General features: G+C 55.7%; 1 protein-coding gene across 6 annotated transcripts in view; it reads left to right on the forward strand.

The window, feature by feature from the left end:
* LOC144729313 (kinesin-like protein KIF21A) overlaps nucleotides 1-14,152 on the forward strand; it is a 64,040-nt gene that overhangs the window by 3,043 nt on the left and 46,845 nt on the right. The gene's annotated exons all lie outside the window — the stretch shown is intronic.

Raw genomic sequence — 14,152 nt, forward strand, 5'->3', positions numbered from 1 at the left:
AGTTGATGGGTGTCCGTGGTGCTGGGGGCAAGGAGTGTGAAGTTGATGGGTGTCCGTGGTGCTGGGTGCATGGAGTGTGAAGTTAATGGGTGTCCGTGGTGCTGGGTGCATGGAGTGTGAAGTTGATGGGTGTCCGTGGTGCTGGGTGCATGGAGTGTGAAGTTGACGGGTGTCCGTGGTGCTGGGGGCATGGAGTGTGAAGTTGATGGGTGTCCGTGGTGCTGGGTGCATGGAGTGTGAAGTTGATGGGTATCCGTGGTGCTGGGTGCATGGAGTGTGAAGTTGATGGGTGTCCGTGGTGCTGGGTGCATGGAGTGTGAAGTTGACGGGTGTCCGTGGTGCTGGGGGCATGGAGTGTGAAGTTGATGGGTGTCCGTGGTGCTGGGTGCATGGAGTGTGAAGTTGATGGGTGTCCGTGGTGCTGGGTGCATGGAGTGTGAAGTTGATGGGTGGTCATGGTGCTGGGTGCACGGAGTGTGAAGTTGATGGGTGTCCATGGTGATGGGTGCACGGAGTGTGAAGTTGATGGGTGTCCGTGGTGCTGGGTGCACGGAGTGTGAAGTTGATGGGTGTACGTGGTGATGGGTGCATGGAGTGTGAAGTTGATGGGTGTCCATGGTGATTGGTGCACGGAGTGTGAAGTTGATGGGTGTCCGTGGTGCTGGGTGCATGGAGTGTGAAGTTGATGGGTGTCCGTGGTGCTGGGTGCATGGAGTGTGAAGTTGATGGGTGTCCATGGTGATGGGTGCATGGAGTGTGAAGTTGATGGGTGTACGTGGTGATGGGTGCATGGAGTGTGAAGTTGATGGGTGTCCATGGTGATGGGTGCATGGAGTGTGAAGTTGATGGGTGTCCGTGGTGCTGGGTGCATGGAGTGTGAAGTTGATGGGTGTCCGTGGTGCTGGGTGCATGGAGTGTGAAGTTGATGGGTGTCCATGGTGATGGGTGCATGGAGTGTGAAGTTGATGGGTGTCCGTGGTGCTGGGTGCATGGAGTGTGAAGATGACGGGTGTCCATGGTGATGGGTGCATGGAGTGTGAAGTTGACGGGTGTCCATGGTGCTGGGTGCATGGAGTGTGAAGTTGATGGGTGGTCATGGTGCTGGGTGCATGGAGTGTGAAGTTGATGGGTGTCCATGGTGATGGGTGCATGGAGTGTGAAGTTGATGGGTGTCCGTGGTGCTGGGTGCATGGAGTGTGAAGTTGATGGGTGTCCATGGTGATTGGTGCATGGAGTGTGAAGTTGATGGGTGGCCGTGGTGCTGGGTGCATGGAGTGTGAAGTTAATGGGTGTCCGTGGTGCTGGGGGCATGGAGTGTGAAGTTGATGGGTGGCCGTGGTGCTGGGTGCATGGAGTGTGAAGTTGATGGGTGTCCGTGGTGCTGGGGGCATGGAGTGTGAAGTTGATGGGTGTCCGTGGTGCTGAGGGCATGGAGTGTGAAGTTGATGGGTGGCCGTGGTGCTGGGGGCATGGAGTGTGAAGTTGATGGGTGTCCGTGGTGCTGGGTGTACGGAGTGTGAAGTTGATGGGTATCCGTGGTGCTGGGTGCATGGAGTGTGAAGTTGATGGGTGTCCGTGGTGCTGGGTGTACGGAGTGTGAAGTTGATGGGTGTCCATGGTGCTGGGGGCATGGAGTGTGAAGTTGATGGGTGTCCGTGGTGCTGGGTGCATGGAGTGTGAAGTTGATGGGTGGCCATGGTGCTGGGGGCATGGAGTGTGAAGTTGATGGGTGTCCGTGGTGCTGGGGGCATGGAGTGTGAAGTTGATGGGTGTCCGTGGTGCTGGGTGCATGGAGTGTGAAGTTGATGGGTGGCCGTGGTGCTGGGGGCATGGAGTGTGAAGTTGATGGGTGTCCGTGGTGCTGGGTGCATGGAGTGTGAAGTTGATGGGTGTCCGTGGTGCTGGGTGCATGGAGTGTGAAGTTGATGGGTGTACGTGGTGCTGGGTGCATGGAGTGTGAAGTTGATGGGTGGCCGTGGTGCTGGGTGCATGGAGTGTGAAGTTAATGGGTGTCCGTGGTGCTGGGTGCATGGAGTGTGAAGTTGATGGGTGGCCGTGGTGCTGGGTGCATGGAGTGTGAAGTTAATGGGTGTCCGTGGTGCTGGGTGCATGGAGTGTGAAGTTGATGGGTGTCCGTGGTGCTGGGTGCATGGAGTGTGAAGTTGATGGGTGTCCGTGGTGCTGGGGGCAAGGAGTGTGAAGTTGATGGGTGTCCGTGGTGCTGGGTGCATGGAGTGTGAAGTTAATGGGTGTCCGTGGTGCTGGGTGCATGGAGTGTGAAGTTGATGGGTGTCCGTGGTGCTGGGTGCATGGAGTGTGAAGTTGACGGGTGTCCGTGGTGCTGGGGGCATGGAGTGTGAAGTTGATGGGTGTCCGTGGTGCTGGGGGCATGGAGTGTGAAGTTGATGGGTGTCCGTGGTGCTGGGTGCATGGAGTGTGAAGTTGATGGGTGTCCATGGTGCTGGGTGCATGGAGTGTGAAGTTGACGGGTGTCCGTGGTGCTGGGGGCATGGAGTGTGAAGTTGATGGGTGTCCGTGGTGCTGGGTGCATGGAGTGTGAAGTTGATGGGTGTCCGTGGTGCTGGGTGTATGGAGTGTGAAGTTGATGGGTGTCCGTGGTGCTGGGTGCATGGAGTGTGAAGTTGACGGGTGTCCGTGGTGCTGGGTGCATGGAGTGTGAAGTTGACGGGTGTCCGTGGTGCTGGGGGCATGGAGTGTGAATTTGATGGGTGGCCATGGTGCTGGGTGCATGGAGTGTGAATTTGATGGGTGTCCGTGGTGATGGGGGCATGGAGTGTGAAGTTGATGGGTGTCCGTGGTGATGGGGGCATGGAGTGTGAATTTGATGGGTGTCCGTGGTGCTGGGTGCATGGAGTGTGAATTTGATGGGTGTCCGTGGTGCTGGGGGCATGGAGTGTGAAGTTGATGGGTGTCCGTGGTGATGGGGGCATGGAGTGTGAATTTGATGGGTGGCCATGGTGCTGGGTGTCCGTGGTGCTGGGTGTATGGAGTGTGAAGTTGATGGGTGTCCGTGGTGCTGGGTGTCCGTGGTGCTGGGTGTATGGAGTGTGAAGTTGATGGGTGTCCGTGGTGCTGGGGGCATGGAGTGTGAAGTTGATGGGTGTCCGTGGTGATGGGGGCATGGAGTGTGAAGTTGACGGGTGTCCGTGGTGATGGGGGCATGGAGTGTGAATTTGATGGGTGGCCATGGTGCTGGGTGCATGGAGTGTGAAGTTGATGGGTGTCCGTGGTGCTGGGTGTCCGTGGTGCTGGGTGTATGGAGTGTGAAGTTGACGGGTGTACGTGGTGCTGGGTGCATGGAGTGTGAAGTTGACGGGTGTACGTGGTGCTGGGGGCATGGAGTGTGAAGTTGATGGGTGGCCGTGGTGCTGGGGGCATGGAGTGTGACGTTGATGGGTGTCCATGGTGTCACTTGTCCATGGTGCTGGGTGGGTGTCCATGGTTCCATGGTGCTCTGGCTCAGACCCCACAGTACCCCCAGCATGCCGCCCCCTTGGGCGCAGCCGCACTGCCCCCTAACCGCTGCCCTTGGCCCCGTGTCGGGGCCCTGGCGGGGCCGGTGAATTATTAATGCCATTCAAGCCGCCGCCACCACCGCCACAATGTGGCCGAGAAAGTTTAGTTGGCAGGTGTCACCTTGACGATAGCCGGGATATGCACACTGGCGCACGTGTGTTGTACACACGCACACACACAATATATACACACACGCACGTGTCGATACGTACACACTTGCACGCACATGTGTTTGCGCGCGCGCGCACACACTAAGCACACACACGTCGACATCGTACAAAGACCTGTTGACACGCGCACACACAAACACGTGTACACATGCGCACACGCCAGAAACCCTGCCGCTTACAGTACACACTGTACACCACCCACACACACGCACGGCGTAGCCTATTGTGTACAGTGCGCGTGGTGCACAGAGCGAATGTTTCCAGGGCAGCCGTGGTTGTTCATGAGTGCGCGTGTGTTGTGTGTGTTTGTATTAATGTGCTGCACACAATTGCATGTGTCGTACGTACACTCGCGTACGTGTTGTGAGCGCGTTGTGTATACAGTGCGTGCGTGTGCGCGTGTGTGTGTGTTTACACACGCAAATGAACTCTACCTTAAATGAGTACCTGGTGGGGGTTCGTTAAACATCATCAGTATGTGGAGCGACAAAGGCGGACCAGCCCGTGGTGCTGGTCACATTCACCACCTCCCCGAATGGCGTGTCGTGCCGGCCTTTAATCGGTGTTTGCTAACACTACCAGCAAGTTGCTACCAACGGACTGTTAAAAGGGGTTTGTTTGTGGTGCCGTCAGTGTTTACGCACAACGACGCTTTAATCTCACGCTCACAATAACACCCTTTATACAGTGGGCAGTGGTATAAAGGTCGTCTCCATCACCCGTGTGGTCAGGAATAAACAGACACGCACACGAGTGTACACAGTCTCATATATACACCAACACGCATTTACATGACGTGTAACCATAGCACTGTATGTGTAATCGATTCCCACTGAGCATACGATGCCGACAGTATTGGCCATTCGGACGAGCAGAAAGCACAAATGTGCTCTGAATAAGGACCATTGCCCGAAACGTCTCATTCTAATATAACCCCCCCTCGCGCCCCTCCCCTTAAGGCGGCACACACGCGCAAGGGAGTGGTATTGACGGACGTGTTGTGTGTTCTGTTAAGATGGCACATTGCTCCATAGGGAGCCCCCCCCCGCCTCTCTGGTTCAGAGAGAGGGGGGAGAGGCATTACGTCTGCTCAGCCTCCTACATAATAAATGCCTTACGGTTTACTGTGCATTGTGTTGTGCCCATTGTGTTTGCTGTACTGTGTTCGCGGGTACAATTAACTCTCCCGAGCCTCGGGGGAAGATAGTGGTGCGTGTGTTTGTGTTCTGGAAACACGAGGAGCCGTGCTCGCCGTGCTTTGCTACGAGCCCAGTGACTCCGAGCTCAATATCTGCTCACGGCCAATCACTGTGGCGAATATTTGAACCGGTGCTGACCCTCCCCTCCAGCTGGTGTGACGTGTACACATCGCCACGGGGGAGACAAAGGCGGTCGGGTGTGGTGCTGGCCACCCACCCCCTCGTGTGGCGTGCCGGCCTTCATAGGTGCTCGCTTACATCACTTGCCCCAACAGTCTGTTAAGGCTTTACGTGGAGAGGGGGATCTTTATACACCCATACCCATCATGTGTGAAGTACGTATGTGTATGGATATTATGCATGTCCAGCATAATAAGTATGGCCACACAGATGTACGTGTGTCGATGTACGCGATGTACTGATGGATTGGTTAGCTCCCCGTGATGTACCGGGGGAGGGGGGGGGCGTCTTGGGCGAGTTATTTGACCATACTTCACCACGCTGTGTACAGTGTGTCCGTGTGTCCGGCCCTTGTGCTGTAGAGTATCTCTGCATGTTGCAGGGGAAGCAGTGGCTGTGGCCCTCTCGACACCACCACCACACAGACGCCCACGCCCGCGTCCGGGCCGCGTGGCGGCGGTGATTAAGAGTCGGCATTAAATTGCACTCCTCTAATTCCTCGCTCTTCATTGGCCGTGCGAAATCATCATCGCCAGGACCTTTTGCTCGAACGCGTTGGGGGTGGATTTGGGGCTTCTCACGAGCGAATTTAACGCGAGCGACGTCAGAACACCAGATGCCTCCAGTTCCAGGTGGATTTCAGAATAGGCTGAGATGCAGCGATGGGCGGGGGGTTGATGGGGGGGTTGTAGAAGAGGGGGGTTCAGGCGACGATGGCAAAGAGTCCCACCACATCCACCGAGATCCACCGCACGTGCGCACGTGCCGCGTTTCACTTCCTCCTGCGTACAGGCGGCCGGGTGGCTCAAGAGGTCAGAGCGCTGGAGGGTCGCCACCGCCGAGGTGCTGGGTTCTCGGGTCCAGCGAGCCGGTGGACTCAGCCTCAGTCGTCACTGACTCGCGTGGAGAACTGTAGGCTCGCACAAGAGACTCCGAGACTCGCGTAGACCAAGCTGTGGTCAAACCGGGTTCTCCGAGTGTCGTAAGTTGATGGTCTCAGCCCAGTCACCAGTGACTTGCACAGAGAGCCATGGACTCGCATAGAGACCCAACGAATCAAACCTGGTCCTGGAGATTAATGAGTTGATGCTCTTTGCCCAGACACCGATGACTGCACAAAAAATAAAACCCATTGCAAGAAATGCTATGGATACAGTGAACACGTAGGCTTTGGTTCATCAGCTTAATTGCTCTGAGACTGTAGCTTATTGTTTTGACTGTCACGTGATGAACGTTAACCGTCGGTGAAAGGACGTATGGTGGGGAAGCCATCTCGGAGGTAACTCTACGATGTCCTCTAACGTGCAGCGTTCGCTAAACACAACGCGCGCGTGGTGTTGATCTGCGAGATACCCGACTGGGTTCGTTGTGTCGTGGCGTGACGCCGGTTGCCCAGTCACGATGGTGTTGCGGAAAAGAACGACGAAAATATGTTCCTATAAAATGCCCTTGCGTGTCAAGTGCCGCTCTCGGAACAAAAGCCATGAGCTCATGGCCATCCGTCCGCACTCGAGGTGCAGAGACGGGACAACTCGTGAGAACGGGCAGATTAAGGTTGTGACTCAACCATCTGAAAGGATTGCACATCGAGGGCAATTTCAACATGTGCAGGCTATTAATTAGGCTCAGTTGGTTTTGATTAAACGGCGCCTCTAATTAGGTTAGAGCTGGTGGAGTGTGAATTACCTGTGTGTTACGGAGATTTTGGGGCACGCGTTTTGAGTATTCTCTCCGGCTAGGAACTGTGTTGGTTTTTTTTTGTCGCTCGTAGTGACGCAGCGTGCGTTGAAAGGGGCTCGGTGACGGCCGCTGTGTGTGGCGTGGTGGTTGATCAATATCCTTACTCTTGACTCACAATTACATTTTGGGGTCAGATCGCGTAAGTAAAATGTGCGTCGTAAATGTCTGCCCACTGCCTGCCGATGCTGGCTGTCACGACCGGCGAAACGTCCGCACTCAATTGTTAAACGTGCATGGGTCCTCTCCAGCAGCACTGATAAATTGGCAGCGTTTGCTTACGTGACAACTTTATATTAATCAGTTGTGTCAGATGGGGGAGCGTGTACAACACACATTTTTACTTGCGCGATCTGATCCGAGAGGTAATTGTAAGTGATAATATCGTCTATAATACAGGTTTTTCTAAATGTGTCGTTAAACCCACCACCACCCGACACAGCCAACTAGTAAGGTTTCTCACGTAAACAGAACATGCCAATTCTTTACTAGTACAACAAAACCACAACATTTACAAACTTGAGCACAACGTTTCGCCAGTAATTACAACTAGCTTCATCAGGCGACAGGCAGTTGCACAGGGTCCACTTAACCCATACGTGCGGCCGATCGCACAGGAACCCGCTTCCGTGTCGAGAGGCAGACTCACGGCCGCCACCTTCGTCGTGACGGGGACACACACGTCGCGATGCCAGCGGGTTGCTGGCGACGAGGATGCATGGGGCCGATAAGGCGGGCGGTAATTTTTGCGGTTTGCCTAAACTGATTTCCCGTATTTCCAGCCGAGCGCTACGGCGGTGATAAGCGCTTGTTTTAAAACGGCGAGCGCGCGGGCGTTCAGTCACGGCACACCGAACGTGACGAAAATAAACTTGCGAGTGGCTTGTGGTTAAAATAGCCCCTGCTATTATAAATCTGCTGGCGGACCCTCACAGCCGCGTTCTTTGTTTATCCTGTAATCGGTGCGCGGGGCGGGTAGAGCGCTTGGAGTGTTTATTCTCTCGCTCTAGGAAGCTGACTGTCTCTTATCATCGTTATTATTATTATTGTGGCACAAGAAAGTGGAGAGCGTGCTTGCGATGCTTCTGCGTCGCACGCCGCTGCTGTCAGGAAACCCGGCTGCTCGTGCCACTGCGTCTGCGGGTGGGGAAGTGCAGCGTGAAGCAAAGTGCTCTTGCAAAATATCGCGGCCAGGACTTTGGCGGGCGGGTGGGTTGCATCAGTGGAATCATCTGAAATATCAAGTTTATCATCGCTGTGTTTCACTGCAGCCTCTACGCGTGGCCAAGTCCACGTCACGGAGCTAAGGTTGGCTAAGTACGGTGCGAAAGAAGTTCAACAGACATACAAAGCAGTGACCACCCCTCTACTGTCCTCCGGCGAGTTGCCGGTGGCGCTGGAGTTTGGCCCAGACACCCAACTCTTGAACAAACTCTACGTGGACACGTCCTCATCTCAAACGGAAGACCACCCTCATGAAGTGTCCCGTGCGCTCCTTACCCCGCTACACACGTAGACACACACGTAGACACACACGCATCTGATGGCGTTGTATCAGATAATTCTCTAGTTCGGTTTTTGGAGCGATGCGGTGCATGCAGTAGACGGCTGTGAGGCTTGTGTGTGAGGCAGGATGCGAGGAGGCAGGATGCGAGGCGGCAGGGTTCGAGGTGGCAGGGTGTGAAGGGGCAGACCGTGAGGGGGCTGGGTGTGAGGCTGGGTGCGAGGGGGCTGGGTGTGAGGCTGGGTGCGAGGGGGATAGGTGTGAGGCTGGGTGCAAGGGGGCTGGGTGTGAGGCTGGGTGCAAGGGGGCTGGGTGTGAGGCTGGGTGCGAGGGGGCTGGGTGTGAGGCTGGGTGCGAGGGGGCTGGGTGTGAGGCTGGGTGCGAGGGGGCTGGGTGTGAGGCAGGGTGCGAGGGGGCTGGGTGTGAGCCAACGGCGCCTGACGCGCTCAACATCGTTACGGACTGATAAACAGTTGCGTAGGCCACACACTCGAGCTGTCAGGAGTAGTGATGGGATACGTTGGGGGCTGATGGGATGGGCTAAAAGGCGTTATCGGGCGCGGTGCGCGTGGTGGTGTATTGGCGTGACCTGTCGCTGCGGTGCAGAATCACGCTGCCCTGAAACGCAGCGCTGCAGCAAATTGGAAACTCCGCACCTGGTCAAGTTTCCCAACTGTTGCCAACATGTGTCACGATAAAGACAAGAGATTCCTCCGCGTAACCTTAACAGACCCTTTGGGCACGGGCTGTTAGCGAGCATCTGTGAGGGCCAGCACAGCGCAATTTTGGGGGGTGGTGTGGCTGGCACCACACCCTTCGTATCTCCAGCGGTGACGTTTTACACACCGCACCAGGTGGTCGTTTACATTGATCGAGGGGGGAGGCCCGGGTACGACGCAGATTTTCGTGAGCGATGTTGGTGCCCGCGAGCGGGAAGCGAAATCGGGCCACCAGGTTTGTATCGCAGTGCGCTGACCACTGCACTACCACTCCCTGTGCGTTGGCGCACACATTAACACGCAATGACGCAGATATTAAGACACACAGTGAGGAGGCCGGATGGCTCGGAGGAGGGAGCAACGACCCGGCACCACTTTCGAGATCCTGGTACTGAACCCAGGCAGCCGCCTACGGTTAAACTGGTTTCTCAAGTCCAGGGAGCCGATTCGCCTCATCCTGGTCACCGATGACTGGCACAACAAAACCGACACGTTTCATTTGTTCTGTATTTAACCTCGCCTAAAATTCCAGCCGTGAGAATTAAATATTGCGGTTTGACTGTCATGAGACAAAAACTTACTCGCCCGTAGAGTGAGCAAGCAGGTGGTAAAATGTTGCCCCCCAATGTGTAGACCAAAGGTTCCTTGTAGAAAGGTTCTCGGCGGTAGTTCCGTGATACCCGCTTGTGTGGGACCGTTGTCTAACACTCGGGGTTGCACTGTTCCACGTGAGAGATCCGTATATACACGAGATGGCACCGATAGCGCCGTCGGAGTAAAATTAGCGGGTGAAATTTAAAATCCCCCTCGCACACGCTCTCTCATCGCCATGCCCAGTAAATCCGCAAAACCAATTGTGAGTGGCCGCCCCGCGCTGGGGGTGGAGTGGCGGTTTGCGACCAGCGACGGGCAGGATCGTCTGTGATGGTGGCCTCAGGCCCGTGTCCTCTGTGCGTCTCACGTGGGGTGGCACCGGTGCCCCGGCGAGGTGGGGAGCACTGGCTCACGCTCCATCTGCTCGAAAAGCTGCTCCTCGTCACCCCCCCCCCCACCTCCCCCCATCGCGCTGCACTGATTGACGCTGCGTCATCTGACGGGGAGGGCCCCTGCGGCTCGGCGATTACGTCTTGACTCATCCTGCAGTGCTAGCGAACCGTGGTGGGAGGTGGGGGTGGAGGTAGCAGTGCAGATAGCTTAGATCTGTAATGGATCCTTGTGACTTTATCCACTGTCCCCCAAAGAGCTTGGTCTTTAAGTAGTGGAGCCCCCCCCCCCTTATACTTTATTCAGGGCACTCCCCCCACCCCCTCTCCCGGATCCTAAAATCTTCTTCTTTCATCTGGCGTTTGAAGAAAGCAGCAGCGTTGGCAGGGCTACAGTTGTATTGTTAATGTTGTAGCCATGCCACGGCATCCGGGGCGGTGGCGGAGTGGAGGAGTCCGCGTGTTGCATTGGGCCTGTTCTGAAGACGAGGGGGAAATAATCGTCACGGTCAAAGTGAGGTCCTGGAGCTCAAATGAGCATGGAGGCATTGGTGCTCATCTCCCGTTTACAGCCCTGCAGAGATCGTGGAGGAATTTCCGCATGCCTACGACAGGGGACGAGCTATTCGTGAGAACAACCGTTTGATATCAGCAAAAAGTGGTGCTTATTTTATCGATCCCAGAGGGTGCCAAGATGGCGGGCCAAGTTAACCTCCAAACGGAAACGCGAGCCACGCCGCCTTCAGTGCCGTCAACGGATGCGCCCCGCAGCGTAAACCCAGCAGCAGCTGGGGCCACGCGGTGACCAGGAGAGGGCAGCACAGCAAGCGGGCTGACGCACCAGTCCGTGCGGCCTTTTCGCGCGCGCGCACGCACGGTGCGGTTTTCCTCCAGACCAACTCCGGTTTCCTCCCGCGTGCAAAAATAAAAGACTTGACCCAAATATCTCGATGCTTGAGCCTCCAGAGAGAGAGAGAGAGTTTCGAGGCCTGGCGAGCCTCTTCTGGAGGAATAAAAGGCAGCGTTATTATATTTAGACGGCGGAGACGCGCGGCGTATGCGGTGCGACACCACGGCGGTGCCAGCTCCCCCCCCCGGCCCCCACCCTCTGGTATCGTGCGCCTGTCCCGTCACCTCTAGCCCATGCAGTGACAGGGCAGCAGGAGGAGGGAGGAGGAGGCCAGATGCCGGACGGACGTACGTTGCCCTGCCCGTGTGTGCGCACTGTACCTGTGTGTGCACGCGCGGGCCATCGCGAGGTCAGGGTTCGCGAGGTCAGGGCTCGCGGGGGTCAGCTGATGCCCCCTGGATAGACGCTCACTTCGTCCTCCCTCCTCCTCTCCTTACAGGTGCTGCCCAGTTCATAATGACAAAGACAAAGATTCCCCGTTTAGCCTTTAACAGGCTGTTGGAGCAAGTGCTGTGAGAGAGCACCTACGAAGGCCGGCACGGCACACGAAGAGTTGGTTGGTCAACACCACACCCAGCCGCCTTTGGCTCCCCAGTGCTGATGTTAACACACCGCATCAGGAACTCGTTTCAGGCTGAGTTGACCTATGGGAAACCCAAGATCAGTTGGGGTTGATAGGGAAGTGTGTTAACCACCGCGCTGCTATTCTCCGTTAATAAAGATTCTAAATGGCCACACACACGTGCACACATCTCCTTCAGTAGGCCAACTACTCATCCTCCACCTGCTCTTCTTACAGCCGCTGCCTCATTCACGAGGGCCACACGTGCACACATCTCCAGTAGGCCTGTGGCGATGGCGCCGCCGATTCTAGCAACTCGGAGTAGCTTGGCTCGACGCACCGAGCGTTCACCAGTTAAGTGTACTTACAATCGGTGTGGGCTTTCAATCTCAGTGTGACATCATGTGACGTGTGCTGATGTTACGGAGCGCGATCACCGCTCGTTGCAGAGGTTGGCGGTTCGAGCCCGGCAGGCCGCCATGGTTAATACTGCTGCATGAGTATGAACTGTAAAATACCAAGATGCACCCTCCAATTCACTCACAGTGGGCGTTATAGGTCCCGTGACATCATCCGAAGAAGAGTAGGCCATTGTGTGCCGGCGGTGCCGCGGTACAGATTTGCCAAATATAACCCTGGGAACCACCCCTGATAACCTGGGTTATAAGAGTTGTGTGTTTTTATACGAAAACTTGGCAGGACCCTCCTGAAGAACGAGTCTTGAGGCTTTCCTGGGTAAACAAGTGTACTGATAGCATAGCAGCATGACCTTGTGATATGTACATGTGGTCACTAATCTGGGCCTCTCCCTCTCCAGGTCTCTGACCTGTTCACGTTGCTCTTATTTCACTCATCTCTTGGTTACTGTCCTCTCGCCGTGATCCTATGCTAAGCTATCCGTGGTCCCACTAATCCGCATCTCTTTGTGTCTCGGAGAGTCTTGTCTCTCGGTCGGCTCGATGCACTGCTCGGAGGACATTTGCGGGATGGTCTGTGACCGGGCGGGAGCTTGAGCCATGAACCTGTTCTTATGCGTTGCCCACTGTAAATCGTTACTGCTGAGTTTAGCCACCTCTGAAGGGAAGCAGTGTCCGCCTCTGACCCATGTGGTGCATTGTCCAATTATGTTATCAGAGTGCTCCAGATTGCTTTTCTATTGAACGGCCTGTTAGCAGCCCAGGGCACATCGTCGTACTGGTGGGGAAGCTGCCAAAGTTCGGCCAATCAGAAGAGGCGATGCCGTACCTTCCTGCAAACTCGATTCAAGATTGCGACGCGTGCGCTCATTGGCTGAGAGGGTGCGTGATGTCACACCGCCCTTGCGAGGCTCTTTGCATCCTAACTCGGAGCTAACGTCCGCCTCTGTGCCTGTAAAACGCACCGGTGGCCTACGGGGGGGGGGGAGGTGGACTTGTTGGAATCGCCGCAATTTCACCAGTAGATGGAATCAACCCATGGGGAGATGCTTGAAAGAGTTGCCCGTTTTGCAAGGGCGACCTGAGCCGTGAGTGTCATCGCCGCGCCACTGCACATAATTGGGGTGCTCTGCGAATGCGTGTAGTAAATTATGCATTTAACTCAGGGTTTGTTACTGGGTCAGTGGATTTAATGGCAAAAACTAATCCTGTAGGCAAGGTGTAAGCAGATGGTTTGCGTTAATAGGAGGAGGAAAGAGGATTAGGGGCCTCTGTGTTGTGGGGCGTAACAGGCGCTCGGCGGCGAGACTGCGCGTTGGAGAGATGACGCGCACACACACCTCGTCTGTTTTCGTGAAGGGCCTCTTTAAACAAACCGGCGACTTCCCGAGACACCCCGTGTGCGTCCTGCCATTGGGCCGCGCTGAGGCCGCGCGGGCCGGGCGACCAGCCCCACCCTTGGCGTGTATATAGAGCGATGTTTAGGTTTGTGCGGACACGAGGCCCTGTCCCCAGGCCACGTGGCCTCTTATCTGCTCGCGAAATTGAACCGGGAGTTTGTTGTTGATGGTTGGTGCCGTGGCCACTGCTGGGACCGCCCGCGGTGGTGGCTCCGCTGTGCGTGGCATGGCGTAGCCTGTAATTCAGTACTGGGGAGGCAGCAGCGAGGGTTGGTGGATTGCACAGATGTTGCGTAACTTCCCGTGGGCATTAAGTTGCCTGCCATTCCCTGGTTCGTCAGGATAATGCTTGTGTTGCGATCGAAACGTCGTGATTTTTTTTTTATCTACGTAACTTTACCAAAAGACCCAAACAGTAGGGTAATGCGGTAGAGCAAGAATATGGACTCCACCTGTTCCGTCTGTATGGAATAGAGTGTTGCCCCTTCGCATGCTTCTTCACACATATAAACACTGGCTAATTGATCCGATAATGCCTTAAATGGTCGAGAATTGCCGAGCTTAAACCATTGTGGGCGCCAGCTCTGCCTTCCTGTTCGTTTGGGGTTCCTCCTCATGCGTCTGAGCCGTTCTTTCTCAATGATTGCGAGTGAGCGCTTGTGCGGCAGTGGTGGCGCATTACAAGTTGACATCATCATTGTTACAGCGTCCACAGTTGGGACAGTGGGGCTCAGAAAGTGTAGCGGCCACTCAGGAGGCGTGGCCCGTCCGCGTGTTGAACCGGACACACCTCGACATGTGGTGAAAGTGTTGGTGCCTTCAACCCCCGGGCGTC

Source organism: Lampetra planeri, chromosome 32, assembly GCF_965212315.1.
Source record: "Lampetra planeri chromosome 32, kcLamPlan1.2.h2, whole genome shotgun sequence".
Taxonomy (NCBI): Eukaryota; Metazoa; Chordata; class Hyperoartia; order Petromyzontiformes; family Petromyzontidae; genus Lampetra; species Lampetra planeri.